This window comes from Thermobia domestica, chromosome 12 (genome assembly GCF_964235325.1).
Source record: "Thermobia domestica chromosome 12, izTheDome1.hap1.1, whole genome shotgun sequence".
In the NCBI taxonomy this organism is placed as follows: domain Eukaryota; kingdom Metazoa; phylum Arthropoda; class Insecta; order Zygentoma; family Lepismatidae; genus Thermobia; species Thermobia domestica.
The window spans coordinates 144666584-144680488 of NC_137465.1; positions in this window are offsets into that span (position 1 = coordinate 144666584).

Consider the following 13905-nt stretch of genomic DNA (forward strand, 5'->3'; position numbering starts at 1 on the left):
TGCCAATGAAATATGATTCTTCTTTAAATTGTTGCCAAATTAAACCTTCATATTAAAAAGTGAAAGATCTGTACTTGGATTTAAGGAGGGAAAATACAAAGTTACGTTGCTGTTTTGTTCTAATGCGTTAAGAGGTGTCACTTACATTATACAGATAGTTAAATCGTCATGCTAGAAAAAATCTACTTACAAGTGTTTTCGCGCGATAAAGAGAACTTACGTAAATTACTGCTGTCATTTTCAGAATTTAGATTTCAAGGTATAAATAACTTTGAATAATATAAAATAATTTTCCTCCATGAAGTTGGGATTAATCGATCTTCATACAGATGGTATTTTTGCTATCAAACACTTTGTTCTATGTCCTTACTTCAACATATACATAGAGGAACAATTCAGGCCTTTGCACTGTTAACTTATTACGTAAGGAGAACCTTAAATTTCGTACTTGACATTGTGGAAAGCGATTGGGACATGAATATTATAAGATACTGGGGAAAAGTTTGACGTAACAAATTGTATTGTTCACATAAAAGAGTCATTGCAGGAGTTAAAAGCAATCCACATTGACGACATACTGAAAAAAAATCTGTTGCTCACTTTGACTGTCAACAACAGTAACCATACAAATTGTACATACAGTGACTGAAAACATTAATCAAATTGGAAATAAATAAGACGAGATGGCTTCGAACTCTTGGAATCAAATGACCATCAAGAATTGTTTGAATTGCGAGACGAAAACAACTGAAATGGAAAAAAATGTTTAATATAGTTTTTAGTTTTAGCTTTAAGAAAAAAACGTACAACCAGCTCCGAAAAGATAATATTAACCTTAAAAAGTTTGACTGAAGGACTACGAATAGCAAATTATCTTCAAAGGGATTTTGCGTAAAAATTTATCCATTTATAGATTTCATTCCTAAGGGAAATTGAAGGGCATTGTGGCTCAGTGGTAAAACCTTTATTTCTGGTATGTAAGGTTCCTGGTTCCATCCCCAGCCAAGTAAGTTTGTAGTGGATAACATCGAGTTGGTGGGATTTTTCGAGGTACTCCTCTTTCCTCCCACATTATCATTTCACAAATTTTTCCAACATCATTCACTTGCTTTAACCATTCGTCTTCTTTAGCTTAAAAGGCATAATCGTGGGACGTTAAATTGAAAGATTTCATTTCATTTCGAAAAGAAAATTGACCAAGGCATTGCCCAATCCCAGTCTGAATTACAGTCTTTTAAAAGCTTGGAAAGAAAGAAAACTAAGTTTTTTAAGCCACTGTCTAGGACTCATAACAATAATCAACAATCTGAAACATTTTGTCTGCCACATGGACAAAACCAGTTTATCTTAGTAAATCGATTCTTCTGAACACGTAAGTGGTAATAAAAAGCTGTAAGGTTTTTTTATGTGGGAGAAGCGACTTAGGTTCTGTCAAAAACGACTAAATACCTGGGAAGTATACAGGTGGTCCATTTGCACCATACAATAGTGAAGTTGGATAACCAACCATACAGTAAAGTAAGCTGGGTTGCCTAAATCCGAGGTTAACCTGCTTACAAAAACACTTTGTCTTCGTATAAAAAATATATCATACTGTACATTTAAGAATTATACTGGAGGTATCATGCGAGTCGCTTTCGCCGATGCTAAAGGTAACAAATTATATTCATATAGCATATGAGAAGTGGAAGTTGTTTAGAAATTATTACTGCTCCAAGAAGCATACATTTAACAACAATCTATATTTATAATAAATGAGGTAAAAGGAAGAAAGAAAGAATAAAGGAAAATAACCCAAACGTCCGAGTCAAGAAAACTGCTAAGACAGATTACGTATTTCAACAATTACTCCATGAGGAAAGGTCTGTTGTATCAATCGTGCGTTATTCTTCATAATTCAGTCTAGCCGAAATTCTGAATAATAAGCTAGTAATTAGTAATAAACGCACTGATCTAATTTCATAACTAACTAAACAAAAAAATCTTATTTTAGACAATCTAAACTACACTTGTAACTTCCAATTAGCATACGACAGCGAGTTAAAATCAAAAACCATCACTTAATATCTTCCATCTAAAATAAATAACTTCTTTCTACATATCTAAATCTTCGATTCCAACTTAATCATAAAATCTCCTCTTTCATTTAACTGACATAATCCACATATTTTTCAAATAATAGCATTAAACACATAAGTATGAACATTTTTAATACAATTAAATCATATAGAAACCATCTTATCTATTTAAAAATAAGATTACACGATCGTAATTTGCTGAATGTCTTAAAGTAGCATGCACACCGAAGCAAATTATAAAGAATACTAGCATACGAACATTTGGAAAACATTCGTAGATGTTCATTTCCATTCCTTACAGCATATTCCGTGTGTAGTTTATACCACCAACAACAACTTAATTTGAATGTTCTGTCATAAGCAGCTGTCGAAATATCATAGACAAGTGTCTATCATACACCTGTAGCTGCTCCCAAAGACCTAAAAGAAACTCGTAAAGTTTGAGAATTATTCCAATTTGACACATTTTACTGTCCAATATCTCCAATGGGCCTGGATAAAAAATCTGAAATTTTGTTAATAGTTACTCCTTTAGTATACCATAATACACACCAAAGCGTGCTTTATTTATTTATTTATTTCAGGAAACAGGCGGATGCCTAATTACAGTTTTCCATCATGATAATATAATTTAAAATACACTTATGATAACAAAATAATACGATTGCAAAATACTTTAAAATACATATAACATTATCTACACTTTATTTATTTAGAGTAAAATTCTGTCTATAGCTAAAAATGTCTATCTCTGGGTGCTTTTCTGACACCTTATTATGTTTCTAAGCGGAAGGGGTCAAAATATTAAGGAATGATGTCATACTCTAGGAGGTATTTTGATCAGAAATTCAACTGGAAATTCGTTGTTGTGGCGAAAAATAAAATAGGAGGAACGGTTAGTCCAGTCAAGCTTCTCAAGCTCGTTTCTTCCCTCTAGTTGTGACTCACTGTTTATCACACCCATAGCAGCACTAGTGAAGAATGTCGCTATCAGCAGAAGGCGAGAAAAGTCAAAATGTACACTTGACAGAAAGTCCGTAAGTACTCATTGCTCTTACTGCTTGCTATATCAATTATATTTAATTATGTTTATTTTTGTTTTAACTGTCAAGTCATGCAGAAGACTGTTGTCCTTTCGTTTGATCTACATTCCACAGTCAGTGAACACTCATTCGCTGTAAACACTGTAACGTTGAAAAAATAATTAATTGTGGTTTCCAAGTACTCTTCATAAACATTCCTATATGGATAAACATTCATGAAAAAATTAGATTTTTTGGAGATGGTTGAGCGGCACATGCTTGATTACTTAGAATGAATTGACCCAAACATAACTGAGAGTTAATGATTTGTTTAATAATTGTGCAAATTTACACATTGAGACACAAGGAGAAAAGAGGAGAATGTAGTGTCAATAAACAATTTAAAAATGAACGAAATTAACGGTTAATATCAAATATAAAACCATTAACAGAATCAACTCTGTAACTCGTTTTCTCCATTCATTTTCTTCCCCTATTTTCAGGATGACATTATCACTGAATTTCTCCACTGGAGATTATCTTTCATTTAGCAGCATCCAACTGGAACTCAGCCTTGAAAATGAAACATTTTTAAAATGTAAACGGTGAAGGCGAGAATCGAACACGGATTGCCGCATTACGAAACTACAACGCTAACCACTCACCCAAAGCGTTACTTTTTCCGGCTCAACGAAATAAATAGCCTTTTGTGTTCGCTCAAAACAATAGCTTGTTAGTAGTCAGATTAATTTGCAAAACACACGAATATATAATTGAGGATTCGGGGGCATTATATCACCGTATTAACTAAATTATCAACATTACAGATTTTTTAAAAACAAAATACAAAACTCCTTTATTTTAAATGAAATACGACTCATGTATTATACTCGTAAACAAACTAAAGAGAAATCAATTGCTGCGTAATAATTTTGGTTCAGTGTTCAAGGTGCTCGACCAGTAATCTGAAGGTAGTCGAATCGAATCGGATCCACGAACGACCAGTGATTTTCCGCGAAGTTTTGGTGGCGATTGATCGGCGATGACACACTGTTTATTATCTTCAGATATATAATAATAATAATAATAATAATAATAATAATAATAATAATAACACAGGGTTGCAAATGAAAACAATCTGAAAGTTGTTTTCGCTTTGATAGGTGAATTGAATAGTTCTTGACTCGCTGATTCCGAAAATGAAGTTCTCTTTTTCTCATCACCCCAGATTTCCCCGCACATTGACCTTGAAAAATCTAACCCAATACCACGAAATTTGTATGTACATATTACATATGGGAACAGAAATACGAAGGAATCCTACATATGATGAATATGTAAGACAAACAAATACTTTTCTTTGGTTTTTCAAACGCCTTTTTCTGTAGGATTTGCTGAGTTTCTTATGCTTTTCTTCCGTCGTTTGTCTGTTCATACTTCAACAATAGTCTGTCATCATGCGAACTCCACCTACCCTGGTATATATGCTCCCTATCTCTCATATCCTAGTAAAATCTCTCATTTCGCTTCTCATTTATTTCATGAAGATTGTATAGAATGTAATTCAGATGTCAATGCAAGACACGTATCTTAATACTCATGTCACATCCAAGAAAGTTGAAGAACATAGTTTCTACAATGTCCTTATAATCTGGACTTTTGTAGTTACCGAGAAAATTCTGTTACACTTTTGAATACCACCAAAGCATCTCTCTCAGCTGGATTCATTGTTGCTTTAAAATCTTTCTTTTCCATAAGTTTTCTTATATCGGGACCAATAAATATGCCTTCTTTTATTATTCAATAGGATGGAAACGTATTATATACAAAACTTCAAACATTGTCCCGGTTTGTCACGTGCTTTCACAAATTGTTTAATAAGTTGTAACTTAATGTCAAGATGTGGAAGTAATATTTTGTCCTAACGAACTAAACGTTCATGTGCAACATTTTTAGATCCCGGATTTCAAAGTACCCATAATGGCCATTCCCTTGTTACCCAATGCTCACTTCTAGCCCTACTATCCGACTTGCAAATGAAACATGGCATCTTCGCATATCCAGGTTGCTGTCCTAGTAAAATGCCCAAAATGTTGAAATCACCACACACTTCCCACCCATGTTTAATTTTCTTTAGAATTAATTTCAATGTTTCTTTCATTGAAATCCAATGGGCAATAGATACAGATGGGTACTAATTTTCATTGTGTAAAAGTCACATTTTAAACGTGTTTTATTAGAACGAACAGTCTCCAGCTAGTGGAAAGTAGACTAAAACTTCACTTACTAAGCAAATCCAACACATCCCAACAGTACACAAGAGATTTTTGTACAAAGTAGGGTGAAAATGGTTTGTGTCTGCACCGGGCAACTGTCGTTCCAGATGCCAGAAGGTTTTTCTGAAGCCTAGAACTAAAAAATTCTGCTGACTCCTTCGACAGATTTAAGTCCGGAAAGAAATCATTAAGATCATTTTGTGAAAAAGTATAGGCTGTGATGAACCGCTAGGTGGTTCAAAGTTGTCATCTTCTATGTCACTTTTCTAGCTTGGCGAACTAGAATCACTAACACACTGCAGTAGTGATGAATGTTATGAGGTAGGAATGTCTGGACCATGACTCACAGGCCCTATAGCTGATTAAATATTTGGATAAACTACCTTCTCCTTATTTCTAGCAATTAGGCCAACAGTTTCACAAAATAGAGATAACAATCATCAGTATGATTGTTCGGTCCCTACAAGCCACAGGAGTTCGAAACGGCATAGACACCTGTTTGTCCTTATTCCAATTTCTCAAAGATTCAACAAAAGAACGGCGCACTATATGTAGAACCTATGGTTTTGATTGATCACCAAGTTTTATATGAAAGTAAGCATAATATGCTTTTTAAACAAATTCCGAAGAGCATTGTCCTTATCTCTTAGGAACAAATTCACCGAAAATATAACTAAACACATTCGGACTATATTTACTACAACCATGTGCCATTTCTTTGTCTACAACACAGGAGCACAGGATCACAGAAGAAGCTAATCCAACTAAAATCCTAATGTTACGCAAATTGATTTGATCCTACATAAACTGAAAAAAACTCCATCTATAACCTACAAAAGAATTTAAACCAGAGATTGTCTGGGACATTGTTATACAAGTTATACAATTTAATTTGTAGATAAAAATAAATAACAGCTATATGGAATAAATTTATAACTAATTTTCTTTCCTCATACCTACATCAGCTGCATAATTGCTTACACACTGCTGCTATCTAGGGATCGCCTGATGAACTATTGAGCATATAGATACTACTAGGTTCAAGCGTAATTAGTGAATTGCTAGTAATTCTAGGGTGATAGGAAAAACTAAAGCTTGATTCTGAATGAGCGACCTCAAAAACATATTATTCACATCAAATTTTCAAAGCAACAATACCGATGCGGACCTGTGTAATTATTATCTCATAGAAGATTAAAAGTTAGGAGCTTATTATCGCTCAGGGCATAACATTACAACCAGAAGTGTAACATTCGGCAAGACTATTTCGGTTTTGATTAGTGTTGCTCACGAGAAGAGGACTTTTTCATCTCGTTTCTGAAACAAAACAAACAAAATTGAGACGAGAGTTAACATTTTACATTCAAGATGAGACAAGGCTATCTCAATTTATCGTCTAGCTTTGGAGATGGAAATCGAGGCGAGAAGAAAAGTATCGTAAACATTTCTCGTTTCATCTAGATTCTCGAAATAGTGTATGTCCATTCTTTAAGTAACAATGCTTTCTAGACTGAATTTTATTCGTTATTTTGTTACTTTGTATTTCGGGACTCATTGAATTTATTATAGTCCGTGTAGGTATTTTAGTAGCAAAGCTTTTACAATTACTTTTGCATATCCTAAAAGTTAGTTTATTATACGCTTTACTGTTCAGTGATATTCAGTTATTTTTTTTACAGTTATTTTCCTCAAAACGTACAGTAGAATACTTTCTACATGAAACTTCAGTGGAACGCTTTCGTTTAAAATTTTGGTAGTTGCAGAGGTGTGTCCTGGAGGTCAAGACAACATCCCGAAATCCCAACTTATCTGTAAGTTTCGCCTAATTTTAGGACAACTTTATTGATGTTAATACCATTATTATTATTATTTTTATTAATATTAATATTATTATTATTATTTTTACTAAAAATTTAAGACGTCAATATTACGTCCTATTGCAATGTGAATAAGCACATTGAAGTTGATAGGAAAAGAAAAAGAAATGATAAGAAATACTTTTGAGGGATTAGTGTCCGAAAGGAAACGAGAGGGGAGAAAGAAGGTGTCATCTCCTGGACAATATTAATATCGAAACTTCGGATGCCTAAACAGACACTAAGTAGGATTTGTCTTCATCACGATACATAGTTATTCGCTTTCTTTTAATAAATGACTTTGGATTATGTATGCGTTATATTCATATTTTAACAAAATATACAAACCAATATAAAAAAGAATAGTTCCTATTTACAAAGTTTGGTTGAACGGATATATGGAACGTGTTGGAAATGGCGGACGAAAATATTATTTCAGGCAGTAGGAGTAATAGTGGAAAACGTTCAGAATAATTGCTCGGAAACAATATCGTTTCAGACACATTTATGACCCATACTAGGCCCTAAGCATGACCCTTAGGGGTCGTATCCATGGATTGTTTGCTAAACACGTTACGTTGACTCACGGTACAAATCAAGGTTCTATACCGACATGTGACGTCATTTTGCTAGTACTTCCCCTGTGAAGAAAGCCCTCTCCACTCTAACTTGTAAGGCCGAAAGAAATTGAGTATTTTTCATTTTATTACACATCAGAAGTATGAATATTGTAGTTGATAAAAACAACTTACCGCAGCGAGGATCGAAGCCGGAAACCCTGAATTACAAAACGAATGCTTACACCACTACACCAAGACTGCTCTGTTTACTATGAGTCAAAAAACACTCACGTGTATAACAAGTCGCACACGTTTACTATAACGACAAAACATTCTGATTTCGGCTATGATAAAATCCTATAGTCGAGAGACTTCAAATTAAAATTAAAAAACAAAATTAGACATATAGTGCCTCTGACCACTTTCTTTCCTGATTCACATAAAGTATCTCCGTAACTTGTCTTTATTATACTTAGTAATACTCGTTTTACAGTTATTTGCTGTAACCTTGAACGACAGGGACACGAACACAGATACATCGAGGACATATACAATTTCAAAGGATCTTCCACCGGGAATTGGACACGGGACCGCAAGCACTGAACTAATTGAGGCAGTAATGACGTGGGTCAATGAAAACTTGAACCACCACCCACCATAATCCACCATGACCCGCCATGACCCTCCACCAACCGTGACCCACTCAGACCCACAACCCACCACGACCCACTCGGACCCATAGCCCACCGCGACCCACTCGGACCCACCACCCACCGACCTGCTCTGACCCACCACCTCCAAAACACATCGTTATCAAACCTGACACATGATACACAGCCTCTTCTCTTCTAACTAAAGAGTTTATACTTGTAATAAAACCAGGTTGTGAAATTGTAACTAATCAGAGTTTGAATTTTTACGGTCACTCGCTCAAGCACCGGTCTGTTACAATAACGGTGGATCTCACTTACGATATAAAATGGTAAAGTGTTTATCATGGGCCAAATTACTATGAATTTCAATTAAATTATCATGGTATAATTATTTCCTTGTTGAATTATCGATAATTTTCAGTGGAAAAACGCATGAAATTTAAAAGTCCTAAATCAAGATAAGTAGAGCAACGTACAGTCCAAACTTAAAATTTCCGTGTAATTAAGCGTATATTCCAAATTTTATGTCTATTTTTCTCAGAAATTTATTGCTTGATTACCCTGTGCCCTAAGCGCTCCATATAATAAACATAAGATTCAGCAAGTATTATAGTAGAAATTGCATGGTTTCTCTTTCTCAATTTGTTTGTGAATTTGTTTCTCAACTTATATCAATCGTTTTCTATTACTTATACAAACCAACCCATTACCATATATAGAAAGTGCCGCTCCCTTCATAAAGAAGAATTTTAAAAAATGCTATGAGACGTTCTGTCCATTTTCAATAAAGAGTTAATATACTGAATCTCAGCTCTGTAAGTTTAACGGCTTGTAAGATACTCAATTTTTTTTCGCAAAAATTTGGATCCAACTACCCCCTTAAGATATTATTATAATGAAAGTGTTATGATAACATGCCAGTTTGGATTAAGACCTAACTCTATACCAAAAGTCATTTCATTTGACATTGCAATTTGGCCGTGATGATCAGGCACACATAGTTATATCCATTTTTATATAATAATTTATATATTATAGTGCTTCAAAAATGTATTGTTTCCAGTAGTTTGCTCTTCTAAAAACTCACAGGCTGTGTGTCTTGAAAGCCAAGTAGTAGTATAAGTCCTATTGGTATTATTGCAATTACAAATATCAATATCCAAAAATGCCTAAAGTTCTTTTTTCACTTAGAGACACTCATCTCAGATAAGTAAACAGAAACAAATGAAAATGGAAGGGTAATGGAGGCCTTGAAAGTAAAACGTGGACAAATTCACCAGTGTTCAGAAGCATATTTTTCAAGGACGCTCAACGCTAGCAATAAGAGCTAAATACGCGGTTCTGATTACTTAAAGTTATCCGTTTCTCGCCACGTACCGTAAATATAGTAGAAATGATCCACCTACTACTGTCGGTCGTCGTGGCCGAGTGTTTTTGTTTAGTTTTGTTTGGTTTAATTCCAACTGCAGATCCCTTCCAGAGAGGTGGTGCCAGGTTTTTGAATAAGACTGTATGTAACTATTTCTGAGACAAGGAACTATAAGGAATACTGAAATATTAAACATGAGTATTAAAAATATATATTCAAAACTGAAGGTAGAATCCAAAAATATAATTAAAATTAATGGGAATTTCACTGCATTAAATCTTTATCTTTAGCAGTATAGTTAACGTGATGTCCTTTTAACCCGAATGAGCACGATTCTGGGTTCGACTTCCAATGGGGCATAATATTTTCTGTGTACTAACCGAACATTGCGGTTCAATTAATAAGGTTTTTAACACAAAATTTTCACCATTGTCAGTCTAAAAGTTCAGAAATAACATTTGAGAACCGATGTGCTGACCACACATCACTCAACGAAAATACGTGTTGCTTGTCCCATACTCCTTCGTGGATGTAACACCACTAAAGATTCAACTACAAACATTTCTATTCATTAAAGCATAGCATCATAATTAGATTTTTTTTAGTTGCACTTCCCATTTTTGTACATTGAAGCAGCACAAAAAATGCTAAAATGTTTTCCACACGTGAGTTATATTTTTCTGTCGTCAATTAGCAAATGAAACAAATACATTGACTAATTACTAGAACGAAAGAGTTAATCTCTAAATTGTCGGATTAAGCGCTGAAAATACGAACAACAACCGAGTTTTTTTTTAAAAAAAAATCTTTCTGTCGTGTATTTAAAATTTGTTGCAGTTCACAAACTGTGCTTATTGATTCCTTTTTATCTGCAATTTTACAAATGTGATCATTTTGACTTTTAATGTACATAATTTACGTATATATATATATATATATATATATATATATATATATATATATATATATATATATATATATATAATGATCAAGATGATAAAGCACTATATGTACACATGTTATTGTTGCATCTCTTGTTCACATATTCGTTATGAAATTCTAATTCCCTATCCTTGAATGGAAAAGATTCCTAACAATTTTATAACTTGGTAGCTGAACCTGCGGCATTTACACAGCACACAGTTCTAGTATGAGCGTGAATCTGCTTCCACTTCTCACTATATTAGTGCAAGTCCCTTTACGAACACAAGTAAAGGACAGGAAGACTCTTGAAGGGAGTGAATTGCTATAGACAAACATATAAATGTAGTATTTTAATATATAGAATGTTGGAGTGAGTTTGTGGTAAACTTGGATAAGTAATAGATAATACCAAATGCAAATATTTTTTTTCTTATAATTCCATATTCGAGTCCACAAGCTTTCGAAGTTGCCAGCTTCTTGCAATAGGTTTTGTCATTCAAATTAAAGCAAAGTGCCTGAAATGTTCATCAATCCGTTATACGTAGTTCCTCTACTTGTTGCCTTTTACTATGGTGTCAACCTTAACGTCTTATATTAAATTAATAGGGTCAAAACGACGCCTACAAGTGTGGAATAAAAAATAAAGACAATTTTTTTGAAAATTAAATGAAAACTCGGAAATCTACACAAAATTTGAAATCGACCAGCGAAAACGGTACGTTTCTAGCATTTGTGGTTTTCGAGATCTCATTGGCGAAAGGATTGGCCACAAACATATAAACCTAGCATTCTAACATATAGATAAATAAACTCATGTGTAAGTTCAAAATTTTTGCTATAGATTCTAAGGAATAAGAATATAGGTATCTTACAAAATGTGTATATCTGTTTCGCGTTTTACGTCTTTATGTAACACCAAGGTTATGAACGTAGTCTTCAAACCATGACTAGGGCTTGAATCCAGTGCAGTTGGTGGGTTCACTTACCATTATGGAACTTAAGCTTTCGCACCATAGGCTGTTCCCCACCACCTATATCGCCTCCAAGGGAGATGGATTACGAAACTTCGCGACTGAAGTTTTTCTTTAGATTAAGATGAGTTAACCTTTGTTGATTACCTACAACAAGGTAATACTAAAACCAGAAAGTTCTGGACAACCTCATTTGAACAGAAATTTTAGATATACAGTAGATCTTTACACTAGTACATACAACTACATACTACCCAATCTTACTCCTATCAGATCAGATCAGTTATTAATGATCATACTGCGTTGTTCCTTATGATTTCAAAACAGAAATAAGATATCTAAAATTACAATACATTGCATTGCACATAATTACTTCTTCTCTGTCTTATAATGACCACATGGTAATGTGTTTATAAAATCTTCTAATATACATCTGTTATCAACTACTCAACTAAATGCAAGTTTATTAACTTGAACACTATATAGTACAACGAGATACTTTGTATCGGTTGATAATTACCTGTATCGTGGGCAGAAAGTGCTTCTACACAAGCACTATACCTGTTATAATGTTAATTAAAAATAACAAAAGAAGAATGTTTTAATATATGTAAGAAATATACATTATTGTATATTTGGTTGCTATGTAGTTTGTTTATAGATACCTAATTAACATGTATGATTGCAAGACAGTTTGTGTGAATATACGTTAAAAGAGAATCAACGAATAAATTATTTAATACTCATCATCGACTTGTAATTTCAGTAGAAAAGGTGATAATACTAGTGAATATAATTACGGAAGATATTTTAAGGTGTAAACAATTATTGCCACTAAAGATTTACTTATATTATTAGCCGAACCAGGGTTGACGACTACCTTTGGTGAGTCGTTGTAAAATTTTTGGTTTACCTCACCCGGGATTCTTGTAAATTCATATCCCGAAGTCTAAAGTAAGGGTGAATTTACCTCAGTAAGAAGGTTCATGAATACGAACTCAACTATTCTTAGAAGTGGCAGAATAATCACAAGAAAAATTATGATCGGTGAGATAGTAGAGAATGAAACTGTTGACAGTGTTAACAACGAGCAAAACATAGCTCCCATTACACCCGAAATGTTGACATTAGAAGACAAAATTTTAATGGCATTACAGCGACAGGAACAAAGCCGAAAAGACGATTTGGAAGCCATGAAGCAAAATTTGGCTCAGATGTCCAACGAATTAAAACAGACGGTACAGCAGAAATCCGAAGAATCCAGTAGACAGTATGAGGAATTAAGTAGACGATTGGAGCAAATAGACCAAAAATCAGAAGAGACGAAACAATCTGTTATCCAGGCGGTGAGAGACATCACATTACAGTTTGATGAAAAGCTAAAAAGATTATCTGAAGATTGCCAGGATAATTACAACCATGTAATCCAAGAAGTCAATTGTGTAAAAAAGGATTTGGAAGTAATAGAATCTTCTGTTCGTCAGCAAAAGATTCAGGTCACAGATAATTCTAACCAAATACGTGCAAATACTCAATTGATATCTACCTTACAAGAGGAAATTAGGACGTTACAGATTAAGGACAACGCATACCACAAGAACATGGTTAATGATCGTTTGGAGTTCCCTTGCTCACAAGAGATGACCTCGCATTCACCCGCAGCAGATCAACGTGAACCTTACGTTATCTCTTCTTCAAGTAATCCATCCGATGAGGACATTATTTTGGAAAGAATTCATCCAAGGAATACAGATGGGCGGAAAAGAGATGGTGGAACCACGCATAACGCAGTAGGTAGAAATTGTCACTCAACACGAACACGAAATGGTGAAAGGAATGTAAAGTTAAGTGTAAAGATGAGCGAAATACGTGCTATGAGTAAGTTTAGTGGTAAATGTAATGAAAATGCTACTTCTTTCCTAGAAAAATTTCAGGATGAGTGCAGTATAATGTGTATAGATAAATCCCAATATATGAAACTAATCCCTCATTTATTACTCCCACCAAGTTCTTTATGGTTTAAAGCAGTACGGGATCACGTCAATACATATGAGGAATTCAAAGCAGCACTGATTGCAAATTACGAAAACGACTTTTTACTTGCAAACAGAGATGCCCCGATTAGAAACCAACCTTTTAATCCTCGCTTGCACAAATCTGTTGTTGATTTTGTTGTAAATACGTATAACGAATTAA